A 13,320-nucleotide genomic window follows, 5' to 3' on the forward strand; every position below is an offset into this window, starting at 1 on the left:
CACCCTGCCAGATGTCCAGTTCAGTTTTAGGCAAGGTTGCAGCTGAAAAGAAAATTACCTAATCATCTGCCTAGTGATAATAAATATTTCGTAAGAAAACGGCAGCATCCATTTAGTTGTTTGACATATATTTTAATAGGATGGCAAGGCTTAAACTGTGAGAGGTGTTTGAGACATTTGGGCACAAACAGTCTTTGTCCACCTGCTGGCATCTTTACATAGTGACCTGAATTTAACTATAGGACTTTGAATTGAATGGACTGAGGAAGCAATGCATTTGACACCCTTCCTCTACAAACTGAACTGAATTGCGAACTGGCAAATGTGTCCGCTGACCCACCCAAAGTAAAGGTAGAGAATCTTATCTTGGTTATGCTGTGTGGAAGGTACCACCTCTGTTACTCTATGTGGCAGATGCCAATTTGATATCACATACTTATAATGGCTTTCACTGACTTATTTCTAAATTAGTGAAATGCATTGACTCTTGAACTTGAAATAAATCTACCAAATCAAAGATCGTTTTTATTGGATGCAGCAGCTACCCGAGGACGTGAAGTAAACTGATCCACTTGCCAGAATCACTGAGAGAGAAGCCAGAGAATATAATTAGTGGAATTTGCAGTCACAGAAGATTTCAAGGCAAGGCATATTCCATAAATGATTATGTTATGCAAGCTCAGTGTCTCATCAGTGGCATACGGTGGAGCCATATGGGGTAGTAAAGTTGATATTCCCTGTATAGCTTACAAAATATATTTTTTAAGAAAATCTTGAAGATGTCAACTTGAGGTTCTCAACTGCAATTTCAAATTATGCATTTTAACTTGAGGTTGGGGTACAGTACTTGGGAGACATGATTAATTGGCCTTGGGCTCACTGTTTTCTCAGTGTGGGTAAATACCCATGTCTTGTTAACTGGAAGCATTGTTAATGCGATACTAAAATACAAAGTTCAGAAGTAATTGCCTTTTTGGATTATCTTGTGAAAGTATCTGGCTGGTTGGGCTGTCTCTGACAAAGGTGAAAGAGAAATAATTGAACTAGGAAAAGCATCAGTGATGGTTATTCTTCTGACAAAACTGTACATTGACCAAGTATCGTATTTGAACTTGGGTTCAAGCTCAACTTACTATCATGATTCAAGGAGGTAAATGTAGCATCGATGTAGCGGAAAACAAAGTGTATTTGTAGGGGGGCATTATAACCACAAGTGTAGAGCGCACTTGCGTATCATCCTTTGTCGTATTAACGTGAAGTGTTGGAATTTCTAAATGTAATAAGATATGATGTGTTAAGGCCATTGAATAGCAACTTGGAGAATTAAGGTAGAAAGTAATGTAACTAGCAGAAAACATTACCGTGAAGAGTTCATGTTGTGAAACCGACAATTATTCATTTACTAAATTTGTTTATTAATCGTATAATTTTAATGTAGGGAAATTCATTAATCAAATGTGCCTTATTTTCCTAATCAATTTCATAAAGCTCACATGCCACTTTTCTTATGCTAGCCAATTCTTGTAGGCCTGAATGCATTTTCCGTGGAGATTCTCACATTAGAATCAACAGTTTGAATTTCATTAGTCCTCTGGAATTTGTTGTTTTTCACGTTTTGTGTTGCAGGTGAAAGAAGTGCTCTTGTTAGTTAGAATAACGTCTTTGTTTTATTAGTCAGGCTTAGGGAGAAAATGTTACATCGTATAGTCTGTATTGATAAAGGAAAGCTTTTGTCTTTCGCACAGAAGAATACTTGGGAACCTAGGACAAATGTGGTGATCAAGCTGTCCCAATGAAAACTACCTTTCGGACGGTACCCAGAGTGGATGGTGTGACCTGCAAAGAACCTTGGGAAAGTTCTCGTCAATATTATGTTGTTGGGAGAAGGTAAAGCACCTAATTCTCCTTCTGCCTTCAGTGAGAGAGCACCTTAGAACAAGCTCTCCCAATGGATGGATGCTATTTGACCCATTGATGGTGGACAGACTTCTAAGGAAGACTCCTAAAGCTGACACTTATTACTTCGTGTCCCTGAAGATGCTTAAGTAGGGATGTCATGTTAGTGTAGGGATAGATTAATGCTTTATATTCATCAACCCTCGATGCAGGGAAACTTATACTCATTCTTCTTGAATTCATTGTTTTGTTGATGCTGCACACTCTATGTGCAGATTTGGATTTATGCGGACTCTGATGTATTTCCACACTTTCATTTTGAGGTTTCTATATGTGCAGTTATTTTTAGCTTTGTAATAAACTAACTAACCTTACACATTTGTCAGTGATTACTACGTGTCCAGGGAAACCCCTGTTGAATTGATTGGCAATCATACCAACTTTCTCCCCTCTACTCTTACATGCTGCTGAAAAGAACCATTGTATTGTGATTCTAGAATAGGTCCAGAACTTATGGACCTGGCCCTTTCAGCATCAATATTTACCTTTCCTAAAACTAAACACCAGAAACTGGAACATGTGGCCCTGCTGCCCATGCACTTTAGTATGAAATAAATCATGTTCACATTTTTCTTATTCTGTTACTATTTTATATTATCCAAAATCACTTTTCTGTCCTATGTCGACCTTCTAAGTGATTAAAATTGTACAAAGGGTTATTTGTTAAGGTTTATCCCACCACACATTTGTTGTGTGCGTACTAAGACTCTTGGGACTGCTGTAAGGATTAGGGACAGCCATCAGTAAAAATGTAATACATTGTGATCTGGGAACAGGGATTACTACGATGTGCATGTAATCTTGCTTGGGTGATTTTGGGCAAGAGTTAATATCCAAGAGGGGGAAATTATACTTTTCATTATGCACAGGATTTACTGTCATGTACTTCAGGAGGTGACTTGTTAATATGACGTATTGTATAAAACAAACTATTTGGATGGCAAACAAATGAATGCGAGAATGAATTGACATTTAATAAGAGATACATTAATAATGGTTAGGCTTTAATATGTTTATGATACTGTGATGGTATGGCTCATTTTTTTCTTGCCACTACAATAGTATGGCCATATTGCTTTCCTCGTAGCAGTATCATTCACAGTTAGCGCCTTAATGAAATACTGTGGTCTACACTTTTGTTTAAAATAAGTAATAGGTAACCAAATGCACCCTCAAGGCTGTTAGGAGAGCATTGCAATGGTCTTGTTCTTTTGGCTCACACTCCCGATAACTGACCCTGGAGTGCAGTTAGTTACTGAATTATAAGGGGAGGTAAAAAAACAGACGAACTGTAAAATAGTAAAACATATGGAAATAGGATCCATCCAATTTGTAATCATGAATTATTCCTCAAACCCTTTTCTGTAGTGTTTCCTGAAGCATTGTTGTAAATAATACTTCTTTTTTTAATGGTACAGTTTCACCCATTCATCTTAATTAAATGTAGCAAACCTCGAGATGCCATTATGTGTGCTGCATTGCATCAAGTATATTCATTTACTATATATCAGCATAGGGTCTACTAAGCGTTTATGTAAATTCCATAAATATGACCATAGGGTGTTGAGTAAATGTTCTGCAACAAGCAAAATCTTGATTCCAGTTCATTAAAAAGAGGTGGTTCTGGAAAAATAAAATAAAGCATAGATGTCTGAACAGAAATAGCTATACCTTACATTTTAGATTTTTGTAATTTGTGAGCTGTCAGTAGTTGCTTGTTCAATGAGCAGCGGTGGGCACACCACTGAGAATGAAAAATAAAACGATAACAAAACAATGTTATTATCATTTTATTTTTCACTGTCAGACAAGTCTAGGGTGGGGCCAGGCAATCCTCTAGACATTAGCCAGGGACTCTGAGTGCATATCAGTTTCGCCGGTCATCTTAGTCCGGCCAAACTAACATGCACATTTAGAATTTTTCCACCCAGGTGCATTGTACAGCTCGGTGGAGAAATGGCACAGGTTCCCAGTCCCTTAGTGAGTGTCTAACAAGGCAGCGCAGACCAATCGGGTGCTGCTCTCACAGCATGAGGGCTTCCAGAAGATGGAGCACCGAGCCGTCCTGCAGACGAAGCAGGTTAGTGCATTTTTTAAATTTGCTCCTGCACTATCTCCATTATTTCATTTTGGCGGCAGCCACTGCGGGCAATGAGCATTGAATGCAGTCAGAAGCATAAGTTCTTGCCACCTAGCCCCCAAGTAAGAGTAACAGGTATCATAGGGGGGGGGGCAGTGAACTAAGTAAATCAGAGGTGTTTTTAAGACCCCACTTTAGGAGCTTGAGTGGAGGTGGGTGACACTGGCAGTTCTGTATAACAATAAACATTTAAGTTGTTGTTTATGGCTATATCTTTGATCTGAGACTTTAAGAATTTCAGACTGCCTTCAGGGATCAATTTCCCAACAAAATTGTTGTACTTATTCCTGATGCTCAGCCTAGAATGTTTGGTGTGAGAGCTTGTTGGAATGTTGAGTGTGTAAGACTGTCAGTTGGGTGAAGGGCTGAGCGGCAGGAGGCTGCTCCTGGTGGGGCTTTTATCCTCTTCTTCTTAACTTATCATCTTACCTGAATAAACTACTTACAAGGAACTACAATGACTATGCTACAAATGCTGGGCTGCCTCTCCTACACACCCAGACCTATTTGAGAGATGGTCCAAATTGGGGGGAATTTTAGATCTCTGGCTACTCTCTTCAAGTAAGTTGCTGTTATTTGGGCCCTCAGGCTCACAGGCATTTGGTTTAGTTAAGCCAAACGTGATTCAACATGATGCCATTCGGGAACATCCTTCGGCAATATTCTGTAGGCAATGAAGGTGTTCAACGAAATGCATAGAGAGGTTTGAGTTGAGACTGTAGATTTAATCAAAACATGACGAAATCAGTGTCAAGATGAACCAACTTTGTTGAGGGTCGGAAAGCAGAGGGAGCAAACACCTCACAATCACAATATGAAAGAAACATGATCTGGATCTATAAAACGTGTGCCACATTTGCTTCAGATTGCATTAACTGATTCCTCACCTTGAGAACAGTTTTAGACACAATTCAAGGGATGTTGGTTCAAAGTTTGGGTGATCAACGTGGTGTTTTTTTCTTTGAGACGAGACCCTCTGTCTAACTCATATTACTATAATAAGGTTTGCTGGCATCATTTTGTTAAATGTGTAAAGGTAAGAATGCAATGAAGCAGATATAGCAAAGTACTCCCCATCTAAATTGAAAATGATCTGATTAATATACTTAAAAAATATAAATTACTGATGAAATCAGGGTATGGAGACTGATTTACTACTTTTTGGTGATGCCAAAAGAAGTTGGTGTGCAAATTTGCAGTTTTTGCAAACACTGCAACTGAGGTCCTTTGATAGTGTATTATCACCTTTAAGTGAGTATTATAAGTAGCAGCTATCTCTGATGAACAGTTCTACTTTGTTACTGTGACTGGCTGGTACAGGGAGAGTAGACATGGGTCTAGGGAATTGCTGCAAGCCCCATATGTCTATTCTTGGAATGCTAGTATTTTTATACATTGTAGCTTTGATTCCAAAGCACTGCCAAATTGCTATTCTGAGAATGTCAATATAGGAAATGGGCTCTGCTGTCCTTCACAGGCTTCCATCACTGCATTTGAAGTTAAGAGAAGGATTCACAAATTGAATTCTGAGTCAGTAATATAAATGAACCACAGATTTGAATATTAGTGTGATGTGATACTTTAATATTGGTCAGAGAGAAAAGAATAGAACAGATGTGACAGAGTCAACTGTGACTGACACACTTACAATATGAAGGGAACTGACACCACCTTATTCCTCAAGGTGGTGTAGTTGATCCAGTAAGGAAACACCACTGGGGAAAAACATGCCTGCCACTTACCCAGAAGAAAGTTGTACTTGTTAGAGCTGGTATCCTAGGCGAGGTTCCCCCCTAACTTTTTGCTTTCAACCCTCCTGTTTTGATGACTTTGTTTTTACTGCTTTAGGACTCTGCACAATTTTCCACCGCTAAACAGTGCTAAAGTCCTTGTGGTCTTTCCTTAAAACATGGTACACTTGTCTTATACTTAATTGGCCTATTTAGTTTACTTGTTAGTCCCTAGTAAAGTGGCACTTTCAGCTTTAATCTTCCTTGACCTCTAAGCAGCTTTCAATACCATATCCCACCACACGCTGATCTAAAGACTCCACCACATCAGCATCCAAGAAGACACGCACAGAGAGATCACCTCCTTCCTCACCGGAAGCAGCCAAAGGATTGACCTCCCACCTCTGAACCCAAGGAAATCTCCTGTGGTGTCCCCCAGGACTCATCCCTCAACCTCATGCCCTTCAACACATTTGTGACCTAGCAGGCCAACATTGCCAGGTCCTACAGTCTTAACATAATCCTACACAGATGACACCCAACTCATCCTCTTACTCACCTACAACCCCACCACTACCTGAACTAACTTCCACAGATGCATGGCAAACGTCGCAGACTGGAAGAAGAACAGCTGCCTGCCGCTGAACACAGACAAGATGGAAGTACTGATCTTTGGCAACAACAACAACACAAGGAACAACTCCTGATGGCCATCAGACCTAGGACCCGCACCCACTCCCTCCAACCCTGCCAGAAACCTTGGAATCATCATTGACAACAAACTCACCATTAGATCACAGATCAACAACATCTCCTCCACCTGCTTCCTCACCCACTGCATGCTATGTAAGATCTTCAAGTGGCTATCCCTACACACAACAAGCACTGTGACACAGGCCCCCATCACCAGCGACTGGACTACGGCAATGCCCTCTACGTAGGAATCGCTGCACACCTCCTACAGAGACTTCACACACTACAGAACGCCACAGCCAGACTCGTCCTCTGCCTTCCCTGGCAAACCCACATCACACTCAACCTCAGGCAAATCCACTGCCCCCCATACAGAATAGATGCCAATTCAAGCTGTTGACCCACGCACAGAAGGCTCTGCTCAACAGAGGACCGTCTACTTTAAACACCGCCTGAACTTCCATGAACTGCAGAGAAAACTACACTCTGCTCCCTTTTAATTGCCCGGACTCCCCGCATCTACCAAAGCAGAGGTGGAGAACGCTCCTTCTCCCACATCGAGGCAAAGGCCCGGATAAGCCTCCCCATGTACTTTCAGACCATCACCTCACTTCCGGAATTCCGAATGACCCTCAAGACCTGGCTGTTCGAATAAGCCTTCAAGACCTGCAAGCGCCTGGATACCCTATTGGGGGAATAGCTGCACTTTATGAATCTTGATTGATTGATGATTCACTTAAGCCAACTGATTGTGCCACTCAACTAGGTAGCACTTAAACCATGTTTTGAGTCTGCCATTGCAGCCTGTGTAAGCAGTTTTAAACTATCATATCAACCTGGCAACTGAAGGTAGGCCTGGACAGCCCATAGTGCAGGGTGCAGTATATTTAAAAGGTTGGACGTGTACTTTTTAGTTTTACATGTCCTGGAGTGAAATATTAATTTTTCAGTACTGAACAACCTATCTCTCCCATAGAATAATATTGGTGTTGCCTTATTACATTTTATAAGTGTAATTTCCAAATGGTAAGAGATAATTGGTTCATGTTTGGTGTTTCTGGAATCCTAATTTAATATTCTAACATATGGTGAATTATGGTAAAATGCCACTTATGGAAAGTTGGCATTTTCTTGCCTTAGCCATTTGATACAAGATTTTAGAAGAATATCGCAAGATTTTATTAAAGTTTTAGATCTACAAGGAGACCAAAAATATGATAACATAAAAGAGTTAGAAAGAGAACAAAATTAAATTTGATACATTTATAAAAATGTTTTTATGAATTAATCTCTGTAATAGAAGAATTAATAAGGTTTAAAAACTTTTTTTTATTACAATTCTGTAACACATCACTTCATTGACCGGGCTGTATAACAACTGTGCAGCAGCTCTAGCTGATTTAATACCATATTTCATAAAAAGGGGTTTTCAAAAACGACATCTGGGGAATTTTAAATAAGGGAAAAAAATAGAATGTGATCAACTTTCTGTAGTGCACCCTTGCAAAGGTTATAACTGCTATTGGCGCAATTTATTCGCCGCCAAGCATCCTTAACAACTTAAAGAGAAGCAATTCAGTCTAAACATTAGCATACAGACACTATGCTCTAAATTTCATCTTAAATAGGGCTGTGGGGCTGAAAGAGATCCTGTCCATATAAATTCCACAGCCTCTTTAATCTCTCACAAAGGTGAAAATCCTATATTTCATAAAAGACTGTAGATAGCCTCTGAGGGTAGAATAATTAATATCTTGCAAATCTACCACTTTTAGACTAAAGTACTCAGGTGCATATACAAGATTAGACATCACAATATGGTCACCCCTTGCAGAGGAGAAACATTTGCAATGATAAGCTTCCTTCAGGTGTTCTCCTTCCAATAAATAAGATGATCATGCCAGCATATTAAAGCTTTCATTCTACATAAAAAGGTGCTTGCCACCCCCATTTTTTGTGTGTGATGCCTTACATTGGTGCCATGGTATGTAAGTTACATATTGTATGCAAAACGTTCCCATTCCATTCAATGCATAAAGTGCCAGTGCTCAGCTTTTATCATTTCTACACCATATATTAGTGTAGGGGGTATTTTCATCTTGTAAGTAGTCAGTAAAGGGATAAAGTTCCTTTTGGCCTATTGCACCATCAAGTGCTTTAAATGTGTTGGCATGGGACAGTGCCTTATTCATCAAGTGAGTGGTATGTTCTTTCACAGTTAAATCAGCTGAAAACATTTTCCCTAAATAGGGGTATGATTTAACGGTTTCTATAGGTAGTGTACCTACATGTCATCTATAGTTCGTCTTCAGATGGCAGCGCTTCTGTTCAAGTAGGTGACAACTGCAATTCTTTAGTACATTTAAATAAGGTTTTATTGAGGTTAGTAGTTGGAAGAGCTCTGACTCTCCTGCCTCGGCAACCGCCAGTATCAGAGTTTACACAAGAATCTGAAATGTTTTAAGCTCTATAGATGACACTGCAGATTCTCGTGCAGGTGCGAGGATAGAGAGCATCAAATATCATAACATATATTTTTTTCTTACAGAAAACAAAGAAATACTAGGTACATAAGGAAAACAAAAACAAAAACAAAAATACAACAATGTAAATGAAACTGAAAAACTCAAAGCAAGTTCTGATGTAAATGAGCATTGTAAATGAACATGCACAATGTATAAATCACATTCCTTCCCATATCCTTTCTTAAACAAGAGAAGGTTAATACATAACAAATGATCAAATCTTTTTGGAATAGGGCACTGGCGTACAGTTTTTACTTGTTTAACATCATGAAATTCTTTGTAAGCAAAAGTTTTTTTTATAGAACCTTCTCCAAAACCTGTGTCATTAAACTTCTTTGAATAAAGAGCAATTCTCCTGAAGTGACCATTTTCTAACAACATGCCATTTGTGAACCTCCTTAACTCTATAAGGATCTGAAAACGTATTTATTCCATGTTCTCTTCTTCCTAACTTTATTTTGACCAAATCTCCTACTTTAACCCTTCCCAACTTACTAGAAATAGTACCATTAGACAAGGAAGAATGTTTTTCATTCAACCAATGAGGAACTAGTTTAGTTTTAGGAACTCTACCTCGCATCATCTCGAAAGGAATAGCATTAGTAACACTATGGACAGTGGTATTGTACGACCAAATCATATCCTCTACAGCTCTTTGAACATACCAAAATGACCTTGAATACATAATTTAATGGTCTCTTTCACCATCCTATTCATTCGTTCGACAATACCGTTCCCTTGTGGGTTATATAGGGAAGTACACATGTGTCTGATACCATGATTTGAAAGAAAGTTGCGCATAGCCAAAGAGGTTAGTTGGGTACCATTATCTGTGACAAGCACCTGTGGAAAGATTTCTTTTAAAAAGATAAGTCTAAGTTTCTTAATAACACTGTCCATAGTTATATTTCTCATGAATTCTACACACATCCAACATGAACACGCATCCACTAAAACCTTTGCAAAACGACACTCAGAAGAAAGAAAATCCATCGGACCAATAAAATCCAAACAAACTTTTTCCCAAGGTAAATCTGCACAAAAAGATATAGAACCTTGTGTTTGTGAATCAATCCTCAGCCTTTTCTCACTGTCTTTACAAAGGGACCAATTCTCAACCCACACTCAAACAATATCATCCATCCTTGACCACCAAAAGTTAACCTTGAAACGTTTAATGGTCATAGTTTGTCCAAGATGTCCCTCATGGGCCAGAAGGAAAAGTTTTTTCTTGAGAGAATTTGGTGGAACATATTTTTCACCTCTCATGACTAAATCATTTGAACTTCCAAAACTGAGTTCCTCTTGCAATTTGACAAAACTACGTAGTGAAGGTTTTACCTCACCCTCACGGTTCCAACCAAAGCGAATAGCATTAATTAAATCAACAAAATATGGATCTTCATTAACTGCCTGATGCCACTCATCTTTGGAAATGGATTTAAATCCATCTGAACACGCATCTTCAACACTCGCTACCAAACATACACTTTCTTCCTCAAGATCATCTAAACTTTCAAACTGAATGGGTAAACGAGACAAGCAATCTGCTTGTATATTTTTCCATCCAGAAATGTGTTCTAATTTATATGTATATTCTTGCAATTTTGCAGCAAATCTCATTAGTAGAGGAGAACCATTATTAGCTCCTCCTGGAGATAAAATCCTTATGAGAGGCTTATGATCAGTTCTCAAAGAGAACTGTGATCTCCAGACATACGTATGAAAATGAGAAACCCCACACACAGCAGCTAAAGATTCACGCTCAATAACAGCATAGTTACATTCCGAGCAACTGAGCGTACGAGAAGCGAAAGCAACAGTTTTCTCTATACCATTTTATTTTTGTCAAAGTATAGCACCAATACCATGAGCACTTGCATCAACAGTAACAGTAACACAAGTGCCTTTACCCGGTTCAAAAGTAGTTAGTATACTTGCATTGACAATTTCATGTTGAATTTTTTCAAAAACTTCTGTTTGTTGAGCTTCCCAAGCGAATTGCACTCCTTTCCTAAGTAATAAGCGTAAGGCTTCAGTTTTATGTGCAAAATTAGAAACAAACTTGGAGTAATATTTAACTATTAATGGTTTCAGTTGATCCTTATTCATAGGAGTGGGTGCACACCTAATTGCTTTTAACAAATCCTCTTTGGGTTTGACTACTGATTGAGAGATGGTATATCCCAAATAATCTATCTCAGTCATAAGAAACTTGCATTTATCCTTTCTCAAGGTAAGACCAGCATTTAGTAAAATATGCAAAACTTTAGCCAAATTTGCATTACGTTCATATTCATCAATACCCGTAATAAGAATATCATCTTAGACATAGTGAACATGCTTCAAACCCTTTAGTAAAGAATACATCATACGTTGAAACACGCTGGCCGCTGAGGCCAGCCCAAAAGGTAACCTTTCAAATTGAAAAACTCCCTCAATAGTTAGAGACGCAGTAAGTTTTCTTGAATCAGGGTGTAATACTACTTGATGGTAGGCTGACCTGAGGTCAAGTTTAGTAAATAATTTTGCCTTGTCCATCAAGGGTACCATTTCTGAGATATTAGGAAGGGGAAATTTATCGACAATAATGTTCTGGTTGAGGGGCCTGAAGTCAACACAAAAACGAAGCTTGACAACTTTTTTTTTGTGACTACGACTGGAGAAAGCCACTAAGAAGCTTCCACTGGATCTATTATGTCTTGTTTCTGGATATCCTCAAGCATTTCCTTTCCCTCTTTCCGAATGGCAATAGGGATTCTTCTAAGAGAATGTTTGACAGGAGTGACATTGGTTTTCAATTTAATTTCATGAACATATCCCACCAACGTACCCAGATCCATGCGAAAAATAGAATTGTATTTTGTGAGAACAGAATTAACATTAGTAAAATCATCAACGACTAAAACTTTGTCAACAGATCTAGGATCCAATATAATATGCAAGTCATGCTGCTGTTGTTTCCAACCCTAAATTGCTAGACCATCTTCAGAAATATATACTTTACCTGACGAAGATCTAACTTTGAATTCAAAAGAAGTCTCCATGACACCCCTTATATTAATAGTTTCCCTCCATACCCTTTCAGCGTGATGTCACTCTCTGAGCGTGACAAATCTGCAAACAATCTTTATACATGCGAAAGGGAATAATGGTGTACATAGAAAAAGGATCGACTAAGAGTGTAACTGAAACCCCATTCAAAACAAAAATAGCTTTTGGACTTTGAAGAACACCAGAGGAATCATCATCAATACAAAGGGCTAAATCAGGAGAAATACCATCATCATCAACATAAGCAACCCTATTCACATATGGATTTCTACAAGCTTTGCTAAAATTACCCCTTTTTCCACATTTCTTACACATTTTATCACAAGCAAAACAACCATAAAAATCTGCAGCGCAAGTCATACTCCCACAGCGATAGCAACCAACAAATTTGCTTTTACTGTCAAAGAAAGATCCTTTTGATTTAGTTTTAAAAGTGGAAAAAGTAGGTTTGACACCAGTAGGTTTAGTGGCAAAGTTTGGAGAAGAAACTTTATCTGTCTTGTCATGTTTGTTGACCACGTTGACTGTGTCCTCCTTTAATTCAAGTGCACGCATCTCTTCCATGCATTTGTCTGACTCTTCGACAACTTTAGCAATAGTAATTGCTTCCAATAAAGTCGGATTTCTCGCTGCCCAAAGTTTTTGTTGCATCCTCTTGTTCTTACACTGTACAATTAGTTGATCTCTGATGAGTTGGTCAGTCATTTCACCAGAATCCTACTTTACTGACAGTTCTCTCAAGCGAGTTACCATTTGATCAACAGACTCTTTTTCCTTTTGGGGAACAGTGTAAAACTTATGTCTTTGCATAACAATAATAACTTGCTTTCCAAAATATTTGTAAAGTCTTTGTTTTGCCTCATTGTAAGGGTTATCAATAGGTTGACCATCTGCACCTAAGAGTTCGGGTAAAAATGTGTAGGCATGTTGACCAGCTTTTCCAAGGAAGTTCAAAAGAATGGCTTTTTTTTCTTGAAGCTTGAAATCTAAGTCCATCAATAGCTTCAAGGTAATTTTCAAAAATACTAATCCATTCCTCCCATTCAATACTAGGAATGTCACCCTCAATAAGAAAAGGTTGAGGTTGGGCTATAGTTTGATTTGCTGTTGCTGCCATGAGTGAATGAAATAACAATAAAATAAATATTGCGGATTTAAGCTGAGGCAGGAGTGGTTGAATAAAACAGAGCTAAGCTAAACATAAAACAATGTGTTAAAATGG

At 38.6% G+C, this 13,320-nt stretch overlaps 1 protein-coding gene across 1 annotated transcript in view; it reads right to left on the reverse strand.

The window, feature by feature from the left end:
- Positions 1-13,320, reverse strand: part of PPFIA2 (PPFI scaffold protein A2) — a 1,928,138-nt gene that overhangs the window by 767,926 nt on the left and 1,146,892 nt on the right. The window lies entirely within an intron of this gene.

Source organism: Lissotriton vulgaris, chromosome 1_1 (genome assembly GCF_964263255.1).
Source record: "Lissotriton vulgaris chromosome 1_1, aLisVul1.2, whole genome shotgun sequence".
NCBI classification, from domain to species: Eukaryota; Metazoa; Chordata; class Amphibia; order Caudata; family Salamandridae; genus Lissotriton; species Lissotriton vulgaris.